The sequence below is a fragment of the Rhipicephalus sanguineus genome, chromosome 4 (genome assembly GCF_013339695.2).
Source record: "Rhipicephalus sanguineus isolate Rsan-2018 chromosome 4, BIME_Rsan_1.4, whole genome shotgun sequence".
NCBI lineage: Eukaryota > Metazoa > Arthropoda > Arachnida > Ixodida > Ixodidae > Rhipicephalus > Rhipicephalus sanguineus.
Window position 1 is genome coordinate 155,435,356 of NC_051179.1, and position 18,483 is coordinate 155,453,838.

Here is an 18,483-nt window from a genome sequence, read left to right on the forward strand (position 1 = left end):
GGTTTCATGTTGACTGCAACTGCACACATTATCTGCAGTGGCTTCAATAGAACTAATGTCATTTTGGGGCATAGAGATAGGACCATAACTTAAGCATTTACCATCAAATACATGAATTGTAGTAACTTGCCTTAGTTTAACAAAAAGGCCTCCGCAGCTTTCTACTGCGGAAAGCCAAGATTAATTAGGCTAGAGAAGCATCATGTAGCGTAAACGAATGCTCAGGGGTTGGTCCTAGAAATGCATAAGAGACCTTAGGGCTAGACGCGATAGCTTTTGGAACAGCCCTGAAAGGCCGTGAGCAACCGTGCGAGATGTCGTAAAGGTGGCGTCAAACCGGGTACGTTCCGTTCAAGGAGGCTATCACATGCAACAATAAAGCAAGTTGAATTTTACAAGATGTGCCTTTTGAAACAGTTGAGTAGAGTAGAAAAAACTAAAATATGCTAGAGACTTCCAATATGGGTATAGAGTAATCATCCATTAATTTAAATGTGCCACTAAGTTTAGTTTATTTTAAGATTTCCAACAGGCATGTTTGCGTACATGTTTGAGGCATATGGAAGTAAAGCCGCTAGAAAGCAGCTTGAGAAAGCTGCCATATCACTCGTGTACATAGCAGTGCAGTGTAGGAAATGCAGTGTGTCCACTGATCAGACAATATAGAAAAACAATTGTCGTCAGTACAAGCAGTGATAAGCAGTTATAGCTAAAGTTATAATACAACGAATATGAGGCATTTAGGTTCCATACATTTTAGCTGTTAAAAAAAACGTCATTCTTTCAAAGAATATTACATTGTATCATAAAAATTGTTCTCGTGTGTTTTCATTAGAAAAAGAAAAGGCGGTTATATTGTTGCGTGATTTTAAACTTATTTAATGTAAATGGTAGTGTATAACTTAAAGCTTGAAATCAATAAATAGCGTGCGGGTGTCCAACACACCAGGGTTCATAGCATCGTGTCGGGTAGATTGCGGCATTTTTATGGGAGTGTGCGATGTCTCTAAGCAACATATTGTCTTGTTTAACTTGAAATTATAGGACTTAAGATTACCGAATCCGCGCACTTTTCTGCATATATTATACGGTATTCTGAGAAAAGTGAATTAACGTGTGATGTTAAAGTTACATTCATTATCGCTCTCATCGCAGCTTTCTCGTAAGTTGGAACTTTTTGCTTTTAATGGTAGTGCTTCACCACACTAAATGGCAGTTGTTAATATGCGATGTGAAGATAGTAATAAATAACATCTTTACTTTAATAGGTAGTGCATGATGAAATTTTCCTTTAATAGTCCTACAACGAGAGCGTATCTGTTCGTTATCTGTTACTTTATTTGGTAGGCATGTTGAAATTTTCCTTTATTAGACCTACAGCCAGAGCGTATTTGTTCCTTATCTGATCAACCTGATAGTTCCGCAGTTTGGAATTCGTAAAAGCAAGTCCCAACGGTTTCGACAACTCTCAATATTGGTGTGTATTGCAGGTTTTTTTCGTTCAGATTTAATGGCTTTAGATTTAAATCTGTTAGTTGCCAAAGTGGACCATGCGTGAAGTTCTGGACCACGTGTGTTGTTGTGCGGGTGCATCATTTCCGCCACGTATGAAACATTCTGCATTCATTGACTGGTGCCAGAGGGGCAGGCGTCCGTGCAGTGCACATCAAAGTCGGTGTGATGGCTGTGGAGCTTGCGTACATTCAGTAACGTCTACCTTGAAGGGTTCTAAATTTGTCCGAAATCGAGTACCTAATTTGCAGTAGCAGTGACTACCATTCGTAAATTGTGGCGTTTACTGTAAACTATCCTTGTATAGTTATAAGAAAAAGGCTCTAAGTAGAGTCATGTATGCAATTTAATGTCTTTCAGGTAATTTCCATGCCAGTAATCGAATAGTCTCTCAGTAGGCACCTGATGATATATATATATATATATAATATATATATATATATATATATATATATATATATATATATATAATATCTATATATATATATATATATATATATATATATATATATATTTTATCGTGTCATATTGCACGATTGTAGATGACAGGTAAAATGATTGAGCTCAGGGCAATATAGTTAAATTTCTGGCAATTAGAAGCCGAATTAGACCAGTGCGAAAACACGAAAGACCCGTATACTTCGATGCATGTGCCCGTTAAACTACCCCATGTGGCCATATCCATGTCGCAGTCCTCCACCAAGGCGGGCTTTCTTGTCATATCGAGGTTTTGGTGAGAGAACACCCAGAATTGGTCGCTTTAACTGGCTTAACTGGCTAGCAAGACTTGTTCGACCCATGCGTCAGCTTTCACTTTCCTCTGCCGTTCCTTGGGCTACGCAATATGCTCGGCAGATGCACGGACATCTGTAATACAATATAGCTTATTTCTATCTCTATTTCTCGTAGACTGGCGTGAGCAGGAAGCTTTGTGGGATATGCTGACTTGCTACGCCGCAGCACAACAATACGCAGCACCGCGGTGTTCGCCGGATGGAATATAATATTGTCGCTCCTAACCTTCAGCCAGAAATATTTTCTTTACTTGTTTGCCATTCAGAGGATTGAATGTTATAAGCCACTGTTCTGTATCCAAGGAAACACTATTGACACTGTATATAGATATATATTTGATTCATGACGAGTAGGCTTGGTCGCCAGAGGAAATTGTTAATATCATGCTTTTTTAGATAAATATAAATCTGGATCCGTAATTCCTTTGCTTTCTATGGAACTGCTGACGAGTGCATATTTATAACTGTATAACATCATTATTGCAAAGTAGCTTTTGGCCTGAGCCTCGAGGTCTTGAAAGGCTGCACCTCATCTCTGCTCATGCCAATATTTATAGATTATGTATAGATACGCCATTATAACTGTAAATTATGCAACCAACTCGGTTTACCGCAGCAGCGTACATATATGTGAAACCAAGTGAAATTACGAAATTAAAGCATATGCTCATGAACCTCAGCTTATCCTTGTGAGTCGTTTTAAGACGCCTATTTTTGTAGTCTGCATTCCTACGGTCACATGAGCTCCCTCAGCCTACTTTCTTAGCCATGTTTGTCTCTTCGCAGCTGCTATGAGCAGACTCGCCAACAATACGCTGACGTCTTTGTCTGGAACTAGCCAAGAAAAAGCAACAAGCGGCAACTGCAGCAACAGCACAATGACGGCCATTCTCTCGTTATGGATGCTTTGCATATCCTTGAAGATGCTGCGCGTGATTATTTATTTTATTATAGTTTCACCCCTAATGCCTTTGTTACGGGGTATTACATAAGGCGTGGGCATACACAGTTTTCATATATTTTTTTTCGATAAATGGCTTCTTTGATGTACGACTAGAGGTGGGGCGCGGCTTCGGAGGGAAGATAATCCTAGTCGCTAACTCCCTGATGAAAGATCTAACATGAGCGTACGTGCGAACTGCTAGGCATAAACGGCCTTATAACGGTTATAACTAGCTTTAGTGGACGACCAGGCTTGTAGCCGCGTCATGAAGCAGTTGATGATGGTGCTTCTGAATAAGGTGCATCCTTCAGGTTTTGCGGCGCTGATTGAGTTTCGCCAGGTGCAACGATAACTTAAGCTTTGTTGCGCTAGCGTGGTAAGAGCACCAGCATTGCAGCAGCGTCTGCTGTCGGGCTGGTTGGTACATAGCTGAAGTCGAAATGATGGGCTCAAATACGCGCGCAAGCGTACACTCGCAACTCACAATTCAGTTGCAAGTGTGAGATATCTGCACGTTTTACTGGAGAAGACCTGATGCATATTTTACGGCGCAGATCACGCTGTGCGCGACTGGTTCCGTTGCTAATGCTGGAAGTGTGAGCGGAGCTCCAAGGGTTTAGTACGTAAGTTCATATTTCTGTATATATAGGAAGTGAACGCACACCTTTCTGAGTGGCCGAGTGAGTAGTTAGTAGAATAGAATGATTGGCGATGATTAAAACTAAGAGTGCCGTTTTGTTGTCACTGCGACACATGGCCATTTTTAGGTGCGGAGCACTTTAGGGGCCCGAGCTGTCGCATGCTGTCGCATCCCGCAGTAAGGCCTCGTACGCTGTCATCATATGACGTCGTCGACGTCTCATATCACTTGGCGTCACGCAGATAAAACCACGCATAGAGTAGTTGTGTATAACGTAGCCATGTACAGTTCAGCATAGCAAGTATACGCCACAACTGTGGGACCATTGCTGCATTGTACGTTGCGAACCGACCCACTCAGACGACCCAGGCGGCCATGTTGACTTTTCACGTGGCTCGGCTTGGTTCGCTGGTGGCTTGACGATCGAATTGGCCGCCGCAAGCACTGAGGGTTACATCTATGATGAGGGCTGGGCAAAGATACTTTGAAAATGTATCGCGATACGATACAAGATACTCAGGGAAGAAGTATTTGAGATACAGATACAAGATACTTCAACACTGATTGTATCCGATACGATGCATTCCAATTGTATCTTAATATACTTCGATACATTCTCAAATTTGTTAATATATATCTATATAATGCAGCATTAAACGCCTATGCACATAGATGTTCGCTTGAAAATTTATTAACTGCGACCAGTTGTGTTTCATTTGAATGGAAACTCTGTTACTATCTCAAAAGTTTTCTACTTCTTGTTCAAGGTATATCTGTTTCATTCCGAAACAACTTATTGGCGCTGTTTTAGCTGCTTAACATGACAGCTGTTTATACATTTCGCTGATAGCGGTTCTTGCTTGTAGCTTTTGTAACTTATGGGAGCTAGTCGCTGCTCTGTTGCTGACCAGCAAGCGGATTGCCAAGTAACCACACGAACTTCGATAAGAAGCCTCCGCACGATGGTGCAAATTCCGCTGTGGAGTTCTACCTTGCCGGTAAGCATATTACGGCTTTCGCAATAACGGATCACTGGACAGGTGTACGTCACCAAGAACATGTGCAGCCCAGAAACGTTTCAGACGATTGTACAGTTGCGAAAGCGCTGCAGGACACCGCCGCTATTCACGTTATTGACACTTATAGATCCGATTACCTGGCGATTAGCAACAGCAAAAGGATTCAGGGAAGCCTAAACAACGAAGACAAATGTACCTAAGTAAAATAGAAAAGCGGTTCCGTATTAAACACAGCGAATAAGTATAGAAACACAATATAGGAGGCACCCCCAAGAGCTAATAATAATTGTTGCGTTTTACGTCGAAAAACCACGATATGGTTATGAAAGACGCTGTATGGAGGGCTCCGGAAATTTTGACCACTTGGGGTTCTAAGACCTACATATAAGCACACGAGCATCTACCATTTTCCCTCCATCGAGGTCCGGCTACCGCGGCCTTCGGGCCAGCAGTCAAGCGCCGTAAGCACTGGACCAGCGTGGCGGGTAACCCCTAATAGCTACGACAATTTAATTCAGTGCCTATGGAAAATGGCGAAAAACGACTCTTTGGGACGCTCATGAGAAAAACAGAGCATGTGGTATAACAGTGTTTCTCGAATATCTTTGCGAACGTATTTAAGATGGCGCCTAATAATCTACGTTATTATAATGCAAACTCAAATTTGCTAATTTACTTTGCTGTAAGCGGAATTGTCGTTACTGTATACTCCAGGGGCGCCCGGATTATTATATATTTGTTTTCAACATCACCTTTATATAACAGTAAATTCATGTGGGATATAAGTATATAAACTCACATTCACTTGAAGAAGAACAGAAGCAGAAATGACGCAGATAGTTAAAACCAGGGTATAAAGCAGAGAGCTTACATTGGCAGCACGTTAAAGGCATATTGCAGTGAGCAGACCGGCAGAAAAAAAAACAATATAGAGACATAGGTAATGTACGGGATGGAAAAGAAGGACAGCTAAGAAATAACTCCTGCTAACGATCAAATTATGATTTTAAAAATTCTTTGGATAAAAGAAAAACAGACGTACGCCAAGATAGCGTCTGTTAGGTGAATGCTTGTTCTGTTAAATCCAGCATCGGTACCGTTGGCGCTATAGCTGTTTGAATCTTATTTACATATAAGTCAATCTCATTGCATGTAATGCAAACTTACATTCACGAGATCCTTCAAATCGCCGAAGTGGGAAAGCCACGAGGGGCAAAGCAACCCACCATTCTTGCATTATTCGGACTTCGTAACGAAGCACCACACAAGAGAACCTTCGATAATGACTTTACAGCGGTATCAGCAAGTGTGAAAAAGACGCCTCACGCATTGGAGTACGCGGCACAGGAGAGTGGCTAAGTGCCGAGTGTCATGGCACGGACAAAACTAAAAAAACGATTAAACAAAAATTCGGCTGCGCGCAGACGTTCGCGCGCTTGTCTGTCGAGACGACGCCAGCGCCTCCTCGTAACTCTGCTCAGCCAATATATAGGGACGCTCGGAGCTTATGGCCTATCCTCGCTGGAAAACTCTTGCGGAAAGATAAAATAATGTCACTGCTTTTCGTTTTATTCTGGTGACTTAGTGGCAGCAGTATCAGCTTGAGAAGCTCGAGCTCAGCCAACGTTTATAGCTTCACACGGTGGTGGTGCGATCGCAGTATCTTGTATCTTAAGATACACGATACATTCTTCAATGTATCGGAAATACAGATACAGATACTTGTTTTGCGAGACCTATCGCGATACAGATACAAGATACCGAAAAAGTTTCTAAGGTAGTATCGAAGATACAAGTATCTGCGATACTGCCCAGCACTGTCTATGATTAATTTTTATGCCCGCCACCAGAAACACGACCTCCGAGATGTGTATTTTTACAGCAGAGTGTTTATGTTCAAGGTTTCCTGTGTGTTGTAGAGAGAAAATTATCATCATCACGACCAGGCGCATGCTCTTTTCGTCCTTCTCTGCGTCGCCTTCGTTTTCTCCTTCAGCTTCGCTCCCAGAACACGTGCGCCGATTTGCCTGGCGTGGGATCCAATAACTCTGATGAGCGAGAGGAGGGATGCAGTAAGAGGGAAAGAGAAAAGGTGGGGAACGGCAGAAATTGTTGCCGAAATAAAAACTCTTGGTGAGGCGAGATTCCAACCCGCGTCCTCCGGATCCGAAGGTGAGCGTCGTAACCACTCGGCTATCCAGGCACGCTAACAGAGCATAGCATAGCATTGCATAGTACAGTATAGCAAGGGGTAGGAAAGCAGTGTGAGAGCGAGGAGGTAGGAAAGGAGGAGGGGAGAAGAAGTACAGAGGGAGACAGAAAGAAATATAAATAAGGAGAAAGAGAGAAATGAAAAGAAAGGGAAGAAATATTGAAAAAGATAGAAGGCGAGAGAGCGACTGCATAGACACAGATGAAAATATAAGAAGAAACAGAAAGAGAAGAAAAAGAAAGACAGAAAAAGATAGAAAGACAGAGAAACAAATAGACATAGAAAGAAACAGATAGAAAGAGACTAAAAAAGATAAAAATAGACGGAAAGCATAGCCATGCATGGTATATTATAGCTAGGGGTGGGAAAAAGAGAGCTGAGAGGGTAAAAAGCCTAGCCAAGCCAAGACCAGCTAGGTCCCCACGAGTTCTGCTGCGACTGTCTTGCGCGACTTAATGCAAGCTGCGCAAATTTTTTATCTAAACATGGCATGTAGGACGTGCTTGGGGGCTGAAAATTGGTTTTGATGCATTCAACAAATGTACTGACTTCGAGACTGACTTTTGTTTTTTCGGAGGCATCCTGTTGGCGTGGACTGGGTGGTGGGGTAGACTCATCGCTATCGTTATTGTAGGAAATGCTTTTGGTGGTCGTCTCTCTCTTGTTGTGCTGGATTTGTTGTGGAGATTTGCGCCCAGTGAGAGCGCCGAACGCCACATGGCACTACAGGTGCTTGATAGGCGCCTTGTACTGATGAAGCGTGAGAAAACGCGCCAGGCGACGACGCTGCACGATTTCTTCAAGCGAAAGGTCTGAAAAATATTGTGTGCTTCTCGCCACTACTCTTATTACCGAATCTTTTCCCGTTTCTTGGCTCTTACGGTTCCGGGATCTTCCGGTTTTTTTTTTACGATACCGTGGAAAACGGATCAGTGGTGTTTACTGTATTGCAACGAGTTGGAAAAGGTAAGGGATGGTGAGGAGGTATCATGTAAGGGTGAGGATGAGGGAAAAGATTGGGGGAGGGTAGCGCATAAGATAGCCATGTATAGTACAGTAGAGCAAGGGGGTGGGAATTGAAAGTGAGCGCGAGGAACACGGAAATCAGGAGGGAGAGGGTAAAATATATCATAGCCGCATAAGTATAATACAGCAAGGGGGTGGAGAAGAGAAGTGAGGGATAAGAGGAATGAAAGGAGGAGGGGAGGGCAAATTATAGCACAGCCATGTCTATTATCGTGCCACAGGCGCTTCTGTTTGTACTTTTATGTAACCGGTCCTTTACACGTGTAACCTCTGCCTTGCGCAAACCGCACCCGAATATCTGCGAACCTTCCAGAATAATGAAGCATCTTCTGATAAGCTGGAGCGCGCAACGTGAACAGCAGAGTTTATTCTGGAACTAACCCGGTGGCCATACCTAACGCTGGAACTTTCGATGTCACAGCTATAAAATGCTGACGCGCTTTACTACTGATCACAAATCTACGGCCGACGCTGTTCTCGCTGCTATCAGTGTACAGCTTGAATTGCTTGTACCTCGATGTTTTATTTTCCGGGCACAAGTTCGCCCAAATAAAGAGTTCTGCATTTCCGAGTCCTGCTGGAGGCTTCTTCACCGTCACGGCCGCGTGACAATTCGCAATGCCCACGAACTATAGGTGGCGCGCCGTGCGTTTCAAGATGGCGCCAGGAGGAGGGTCAACCCGTTTGTTAGCATAGGAACAGATAGGACGTGCGGACGTACGGACCGTGCCACTTTCACCGGATGAAGTCACGAGCTGCGCTGAAATGGATATGAGACTAAAATACTTTCCCAAACCATGGAAAGTGCTAAGTACTCGCCACCAATTTATTTGCTGCGAAGTGAAAGGTTATATTTCAGCTCCGTTATCGTGCATAACGATGCTTTGCGAAATCCTGTGCGTGCTATATACATAAACATGTATGAACTAGAATTGACGTATGAGCTGAACGGCACTCCGAGGTAGTACGTACCGAGCCTGCCTGACGGATTTGCCGCAGTAGTAGGCCGCCAGCGAGTAGCGCCATCGCTGCTGCGCGTGATGATGGCTTGCAAACATAAAAGTGTTCTGTGATAATACCCCGTCGTCATTACTTGCGCAGTCGGAAACGCGGAGTTACGTCTTCAACGGAACACAAGCATTTAACATGCCATTCAGTAGCGCTTGTGTCACAGCCATGCTGAGACTCTAGCCGTGTGTACTTCACTCGCATGTTGCAGGTTCGATCAGCACGATCGAAACATGAATATAGAAAAGAACGCACACATATGCTTTTCGCAACGTCGAAGAAGTTCGCCGAGAGGCGTGGATTGTGGCCGTGACTGCACGTTCCATCGCTCGAACCATTTCGCTTCGCTGGTCGAGCTCGAGCGTGTTGGCGGCATGCGGCGCTCCATAATATCCACAATAATTGTGATACATGCAATGCACAAGAGGAACAATGCTTTTTATTTTGATCTCGCTCAAGGATATTATACATTAAATACAATCAAAGTGACTTACGAGCGTGAAAGAACATTAGCGCTCGAGGGGACGTGAAGTGCAACTCGCTCCTCGTGAGTTAGCACTGGTGGTTCATCGTCGCTGTCACTCTCGGTGCTTTCACAGTCTTCTACGTCCAGTGAAAAATCCTCGTCGTCAAGATGGTTTCTTTCAACATCACTGCTGAAAGCAATCTGAAGAATTTCCTCCGCCGAACGACTTCGACCAATCCGCGTCACCACGTTTACAATTAGAGAGACGTCTGGGCGCGGAGAACGTTTTGCTCTCAGCCCGGTCAACAAGCAAATCGCTTGCAGTGTGCTGCCACCTATCAACAAACGTACAAAAACAAGCGGCGCAGCGGTGGCTATGAAACCCAACACACTGGCGAAGGACGGCGTGGATGGAAAGCGTTCGCTCCATGAAAGGCGTCGAGCAGACGCGTCCTCGAATGATTGAAACGTCGCTCGCACGATTCGTAACAGCGCTTTGCTGACAAAGGATAGAGGCCCTATTTTCATGTATCGCCAACTTGAGATCGCTCAGTTATACATGAGGCTGAGCACATCGCGAGCCCGCGCGACCTCCCTCCCGCGTACAGTGTTATGGGACTCATGCACTACAAGAAACACTGACCAATTATATATGCAAGTAAAACAGGGTGAGCTTCAACTGAATACGTCAGACGATAACATTTAACTTACCTACGTGGCTACAGAAAGCCTCGCGAAGCTGATAGTATGCGTACACTGTGGGCTAGCATTGAAAGCGCGAGTTGCCACGTATTTTCACGAAAACTTCGCGTCTCGCAAGAACGAATCAGATTTCTCGTGTCGCGGAGGTCCCGGTTTATTCACTGATGCAGGGAACATGCAAAGTCGTAGTGTTCCTTTCTTGCCAACGCGTTAACACTGAGGCTAGCACAGCCGAACAAGGGAGCGACTGCGTAGTGCCGCCATTTTGTCGTCTACTAACCCTCCTCGAGAGGACGCTCCTGAATTCCGCCCGGTGGCGCGACAGTCTATGGGCATTGCGAATAGTATTGCAACGGAGTGGGACCGGGAAGCATGGGTGAAGAAGAGAGATGTGAGGTGAGGAGGAGGAAGGGTAAAGCATAGCATAACCGTGTATAGTGTACTATTGCACAGAGATGGAAAAATTGAATGAGGAAAGGAGGAAGGGCGTCAGAAAGAAAGGTTTCCTCTCCCGTGATGGACGCCTAGCACGGTCCATGTTTTGAAGGCTAGTGCTTGCTTGCATGTGAACGCGAGCGTCTTTGAATGGCAAGCGAATCACTGCCCGCACTTGCTACAGGTTTCATGTTGACTGCAACTGCACACATTATTGCAGTGGCTTTCAATAGAACTAATGTCATTTTGGGGCATAGAGATAGGACCATAACTTAAGCATTTACCATCAAATACATGAATTGTAGTAACGTTGCCTTTAGTTTAACAAAAAGGCCTTCCCGCAGCTTTCTACTGCGGAAAGCCCAAGATTACTTAGGGCTAGAGAAGCATCATTTAGCGTAAACGAATGGCTCAGGGTTGGTCATAGAAATGCATAAGAGACCTTAGGGCTAGACGCGATAGCTTTTGGAACAGCCTGAAAGGCCGTGAGCAACCGTGCGAGATGTCGTAAGGTGGCGTCAACGGGTACGTTCCGTTCAAGGAGCTATCACATGCCAACAATAAAGCAAGTTGAATTTTACAAGATGTGCCTTTTTGAAACAGTTGAGTAGAGTAGAAAAACTAAAATATGCTAGAGACTTCCAATATGGGTATAGAGTAAATCATCCATTAATTTAAATGTGCCACTAAGTTTAGTTTATTTTAAGATTTCCAACAGGCATGTTTGCGTACATGTTTGAGGCATATGGAAGTAAAAGCCGCTAGAAAGCAGCTTGAGAAAGCTGCCATATCACTCGTGTACATAGCAGTGCAGTGTAGGAAATGCAGTGTCCACTGATCAGACAATATAGAAAAACAATGTCGTCAGTACAAGCAGTGATAAGCAGTTATAGCTAAAGTTATAATACAACGAATATGAGGCATTTAGGTTCCATACATTTTAGCTGTTAAAAAAAAAACGTCATTCTTTCAAAGAATATTACATTGTATCATAAAAATTGTTCTCGTGTGTTTTCATTAGAAAAAGAAAAGGCGGTTATATTGTTGCGTGATTTTAAACTTATTTAATGTAAATGGTAGTGTATAACTTAAAGCTTGAAATGAATAAATAGCGTGCGGGTGTCCAACACACCAGGGTTCATAGCATCGTGTCGGGTAGATTGCGGCATTTTTATGGGAGTGTGCGATGTCTCTAAGCAACATATTGTCTTGTTTAACTTGAAATTATAGGACTTAAGATTACCGAATCCGCGCACTTTTCTGCATATATTATACGGTATTCTGAGAAAAGTGAATTAACGTGTGATGTTAAAGTTACATTCATTATCGCTCTCATCGCAGCTTTCTCGTAAGTTGGAACTTTTTGCTTTTAATGGTAGTGCTTCACCACACTAAATGGCAGTTGTTAATATGCGATGTGAAGATAGTAATAAATAACATCTTTACTTTAATAGGTAGTGCATGATGAAATTTTCCTTTAATAGTCCTACAACGAGAGCGTATCTGTTCGTTATCTGTTTACTTTATTTGGTAGTGCATGTTGAAATTTTCCTTTATTAGACCTACAGCCAGAGCGTATTTGTTCCTTATCTGATCAACCTGATAGTTCCGTAGTTTGAATTCGTAAAAGCAAGTCCCAACGGTTTCGACAACTCTCAATATTGGTGTGTATTGCAGGTTTTTTTCGTTCAGATTTAATGGCTTTAGATTTAAATCTGTTAGTTGCCAAAGTGGACCATGCGTGAAGTTCTGGACCACGTGTGTTGTTGTGCGGGTGCATCATTTCCGCCACGTATGAAACATTCTGCATTCATTCCCTAGATTAATATACCTGTGTCATCAGCAGAAATTATGTAAACGAATCATCTATCAATTTCCGCCAGTAGGTAATGTAAATATTGAGCGATAGGGGCTTCATATACTTCCCTGCAGAACTCCATGTCTAACTGATTTCTATTATGAGCGAAAGTTTCCTAGGTGAATTGATTGGGAGCGATCAGTCAAGTAGCTGGACAGTAGATTAAGCAGTACGTCGCGGACACCATGTAATGATGTTTTTTTAAATGTGGTCTATCCCGTCGAATGCTTTCGAGAAGCCCACTAATACACCAGTTGTAAGCGCTTTGCGTTCATTGTTATTTAATATAAATTCCTTCGATTTAGGCAGCGCTGTGTCTGTTATAAGTTTTCTCTAAAGTGAGACTGCTTACTTGTTCTAAGATTGTATTTTTAGAAAAAACGTATGAAGGTGAACACCTCGTATATCCTCCACCTTTTTGGAGGAGATCGACACGAACGACACATGCCTAATTGCTAAGCATGGTTTTAGTGAAGCTTTTATCACTAACTACGATTCCTTTTTTGTCATCGTTGACGCAAAGACTCCAGAGCTACGCGATAACCTAAATATACGAATTAAGATAGGAGATATGACACGAAGAACATGAGTACTCCGTTGCAGCTTTAAGCCAGACACACCTTCGCTGCTGCACTTTATCATGTCCTTAAGTTCTGTTCTAAGTCTTCATTGCCTTTAGGCAATAAGAAAATGGAGTCACATATGTCAGAGAAATCTGATGATAAGTACATTATGAAACCGATAACCATTTATTTTGCGCGGTAGTTATTTTTCGTCCGTTGCACTCTCGCGGCATCACTCCAGACCATAATCACTGCCACAAGACGCGTTATATAATGGCATTTGTGATATGCTTCGGTTCTTCAGCAGGTTGGAAGTGACAGTACCACTGACAGTTGAAAATGTCAAATAAACATTGTGAATTATCGGGCAATAACAGTTGATTAGAACATTTTATTGGGCGTAGTTGGGTAGTTGAGTTAGGATGCCGCGGATTGGAACAAAGAAAATCCCGGTAACATTTAGCAACATAACTTAAAGAATTTTTAAATGTTGGCATTAATTAGGACAAGCTACGCTAGTTTTCAGAAATTCTACTTTATCGCAGACAACATTATTCCACTTAGGTATGGCGCAGCAGTTTCACCAATTGCGCAAAAATTTCGTTGATATCATTAGTACATTCTTAATGAAGTATGCTAACATCAATCGCTGCACAATGTTTACTGAAGACATAACATCTTCATGACCTAAATCATTGTGGGTTTTTACACACAGAGCTGCTGCTCTTTTTTTGTTTGGTTTTTCTCACCATATTCTTTTACTAATCAGCTTTTGAAGGAAGCTTCTTTTGTGTGGCCGCAGGACTGAGAAAATGTTCAGTAGCCGCTTTTTTATATGCGACATCAAGAGCGAAGCAAGAACTCCCGACAACAGGTGAGCAGGTGGCGTTACAACCTGTGACGCATGAGCCTGGGCTATTCCAATAGGAAGTTTATGAAGGCTGAAGAAGCTGCCTCATTGAGATGCCGAGTTTCTGCATATATTATTAGAAAAAGGCATTTTTTGCACAGGCTTAGCGCCATGACGTACATTAGAATGGCTTGCGTCTGGGCTAGTAGTTAATCTTGCGCGTTGAATGGTTACAGGTGTCTTGAGACGGCGGACGAAAGAAAGATGAACGAGGACACCACTGACTGACAACTGACGTCAGGGTTAGTCAGCAGTGTTCTCGTGAGTGTTTCGTTCGTATTCTGTCTCAAGTTAGCTGCAACCACTGAAAATGCATGACGTATACGTTTCATAAATACTACTGTGAAGTGCGACGCGGCAGTATGCAAGATGCCCCGCAGCATTAAAAACGCAAATAAATCCTTGAATTCCACCTTATCTACGTGTGCACTTACACCGTACTCCCATAGCTTACTCCCCGCGCCATGGCTTTTATGAAAGATTTCTTCTTTTTCCTTTAAAACCACACGAGGCCGAAGTGTTCGGAGCCCTCCACTTCGGTGTCTCTCTTAATTATATCGTGGTTTTGAGACTTAAAACCACAGCAATTATTATAATATAATGAGTCAGAATACTTATGTGCGCGTCATTCGATAAGAATATTCTCTAGGAGGCTTCAGACCATCATAAGGGAAGTGGTAGGAGCCCACTACACGTATAATGTCTAGGCTCGCTCAATTTTTATAGCATACGCTTTAAGAGGTTTCGTGCTTGTTGTGACGCTATGAAGTCGGCGCTCGCGCCTCTGTGCTGTAGGCCTAGAAAAAAAGCGGTTGCTTGTATGCCTAGCGATAATTTGTTCGCCATAATGAAACGTATCATTTAACTCCAAAATTGCTCAATGAATTGCATTAGGTTATCGCAACGGCAATCCATGCCAAAAGACCGCGAACCGACTTTGGCCCCCATTTATGTCCAGCGGAGTATGTGTCAAGGGTGTCTAACTAGTTCTAATTTATTTTGTGTATTGATTGTGTAGAGAAGCATTTAAACGCTGTAATGGGCCGTCCTCTCGAGCGCCTTCTAGTGGGTCGCCCTCTTCGCCTCTTCTCGGAGAGCGCGCCCCTCGTGCTCGCGCTAGTGAGAGTCTGCGCTCCGTCGTGACTGTTGTGCATCGTCGCCGTCCATCCAGCCGTCAATAAACGCCTATACAAAGTGGTGGAGGTGCGGGGTATCGATCCCCATACCTCTCGCAACCTGTATCGCAATATTTGGTGGATCGTGCCGGGTAACCCCATCGCCTACGCCCTGGAACTCCGATCCCGCACATTGCCGTCGACCATGCAAGCTCACGCTGCCCAACAGACGCCACCTCTCGCAGCCGCTGTCTGCCCCGGGCTAGTTCACCAGCGAGACCCCCCGATATTTGCGGGAACAGAAGACCAGGACGTCGAGCACTGGCTGTCGTCCTACGAAAAAGTGAGTGAACCCAACCAGTGGGATGACGCTGCGAAGTTGAGCACTGTAAACTTTTACCGCGCCAACGTGGCGAGGCTGTGGTACACGAATCACGAGTCTGCGTTTGAGAACTGGGCCGCTTTCAAGGAGGCAATATCAGCCGTTTTCGGTCGCCCTGCCGTAAGGAAGTTACGCGCCGAACAACGTCTCCGCACACGGGCACAGGAACCAGGTGAACCTTTCACCGCCTATATTGAGGACATCATCGATCTCTGCAGGCGCGTCGATGCCTCAATGAGTGAAAGTGCCAAGATACAGCACATCATGAAGGGTGTCGACGACGATGTTTTCCAGATGCTCCTCGCGAAGTCTACCAGCACTGTTTCCGAAGTTGTAACTCTGTGCCAGAGCTATGACGAACTGAGGAGGCAACGAGCTCTCACGCGACGTTCATCCCAGACGATCCAACCAGTCACTACACTGGACGTCATGCCTGAGCAGTCCTACCTTCTGGCACAAATGAAAGACTTCGTGCGTGAGGAAGTGGCTCGTCAGCTTCCACTCCTGCATTTTACTCAGCGTCAAGAGCTCTCACAGCAGCAGCCGCTGCGGCACCCAACCCCTTTGGCTCCCGTGCTCCAACATGTGCTTCAGGAACAGATTTCCGAGGCCATGCCGGTGCCCTTTCCGCAGCACCCTGTCGCCGCGCCTCTTACCTACGCTGAGGCAGTAAAGCGCCAGCAGCTACACCAGCACTCGCCGTTCCATGGTGTGCCGCATACCTCAGCTCCGGCTCAGCCGTCCGCCACGTGGGCTGCTCCCATCGCTGCAAATGCCTGGCGAACGCGTGATAACCGGCCGATCTACTTCGCATGCGGCGGCCCCGGCCATATCGCCCGATACTGCCGTCGTCGCGTGCCAGGGTACACCAACGCCCATTCACAGAACAACTCCATGAACCGCCCCCTATCTCCTTATGAAAGTCCGGATACTCAATCAAGTACGTTCTCGCGTGACTACCCGCAACCTACGTCTCGTCGCTCACCGTCGCCCCGTCGCCGCTCCTTGTCACCAATGCCTCGTCGGCCAGCCCCTGAAAATGAGGGAAACTAGCCGCCGCAGTTCAGGAGGCAACAACTGTGCTGTCGAAATACTCAAGTCGTCGAACTTTGCCGTCGAACATTGTCGAAGTTTTTGTAGAAGGTACTCATGCCTACGCGCTTGTCGATACTGGTGCTGCCGTTTCCGTTATACACGCCAAACTTTGCCGCAAGCTTCGAAAAGTGACCACGCCTCTTGAAAAGCTGTCCTTACGAACAGCGAATGGAGAACCTGTTCGCCCTATAGCCGCCTGCACTGCCCGACTGATCATCGCGAAGGACCACTACATTGTTGAGTTTATCGTCCTTTCATCCTGCTTGCACGACATCATACTCGGCTGGAATTTTTTATCTCGTCATCATGCTGTTATCAATTGTGCCAGGTCTGAACTTTAACTCTTCCCGTTCTACGACCAGCCCTACAACCACACTCAGCAAGCCGCACACAAACTAGTCGTGAAAGAAGACACTGAATTTCCCCCGACAACAGCTCTTCTGCTACCCGTGTTCTGCGCCGGCATTTGTGATGAAGCTACCTTCTTTGAGCCATCAAGCCTCTTGCTCAGTCGAAAACCATTTCTTGTGCCTTATTCAACCCTTCTCTATCTCTCAAGGAAACAGCGTTCTCTGCGTCACCAATCCCTTTCCGTATCCCATCCAACTGTTTAAAGGTGAATCTCTTGGACGCGTGCAGGCCATTGACAAAGGATACATTTTTATCATGCAGCAAGATTCACCTGGCAACGACCTCGAAGCTATCGGTTCCCTCAACCCTTCTGATGTACCACCTTCCGACCTATTCAATTCGTCGATCGCAGACGGACTGTCGCCATCTGAACGCTCTGATCTTCTCCAGCTGCTGTACCAGTTCCGCGAATCTTTCGACGTTGCTCAACCTGCCTTGGGATGAACGTCTACCATTCTTCACTACATCGACACAGGCTCCAACGCGCCAGTGCGACAGCGACCATACCGTGTTTCTACCGCCGAACGTCAAGCTATTACCGAACAGGTTGATGATATGCTTAAACGCGACCTTATTCGAGCTTCACAAAATCCGTGGGCATCACCTGTGGTTCTAGTTAAAAAAAAGGATGGAAACAATCTGTATCGCAATATTTGAATATGCCCACGTTCATGGGTTCTGAGTACAGGACAGAGGTAAAAATTTTAGGACGCGAAGATGACACTGCCCACCTTCACTGCCCCTGTCACCAAACCGATGGGCTAGCCTACCAATATTCTCTGTTGAGTTCCCGTTTCATTGAGATGGTTCCCCGGTTTGTATGCGACCTAAATACAAATGCTGCTGTATAGGTTGCAAGGTCCGGTTAAGAACCGTGAAATATTGCTCTTGCACCCTGCCACCGAATGCTGTCAATTTTCGCGTACTTATTTCAAATCTACCTTAACGCTTCCTCGCTTAAAGGTCTGCATTAATTTTTTTCTTCAATTAATCACCATCATTACTCGTAAACACGACGTCATGTGCAAAATGAAAGTCGCTGAGACATTCTCCTGTAAGCGCAGTGCGTATTTCTTCCCAAGCTTGTCGTTTGATCGCTTCTTCTGCGCATGCTGTCAACAATATTGCAGCAGTGTCTCCTTGCATGACCCATTTCACGACCGCGATTTCTTTTTTGCGTTCCTTGCAGAAATCTGTGCAGGTGTAGAATCTGTGTACATTTTCACTATAGCGAGCAGGAATGTCTCCAGGGCTTCTTGGCGACGCAGTGCCTACTAAACAGCTGGTGCTGAGCCGAATGCATTTCCGTAGTGTAAGAAGGCCAAAGAAAGGGGTTTGTTGTACTCAGCACATTTCGCGATTACCTGATGGATTGCACCGCGGCGATCTACT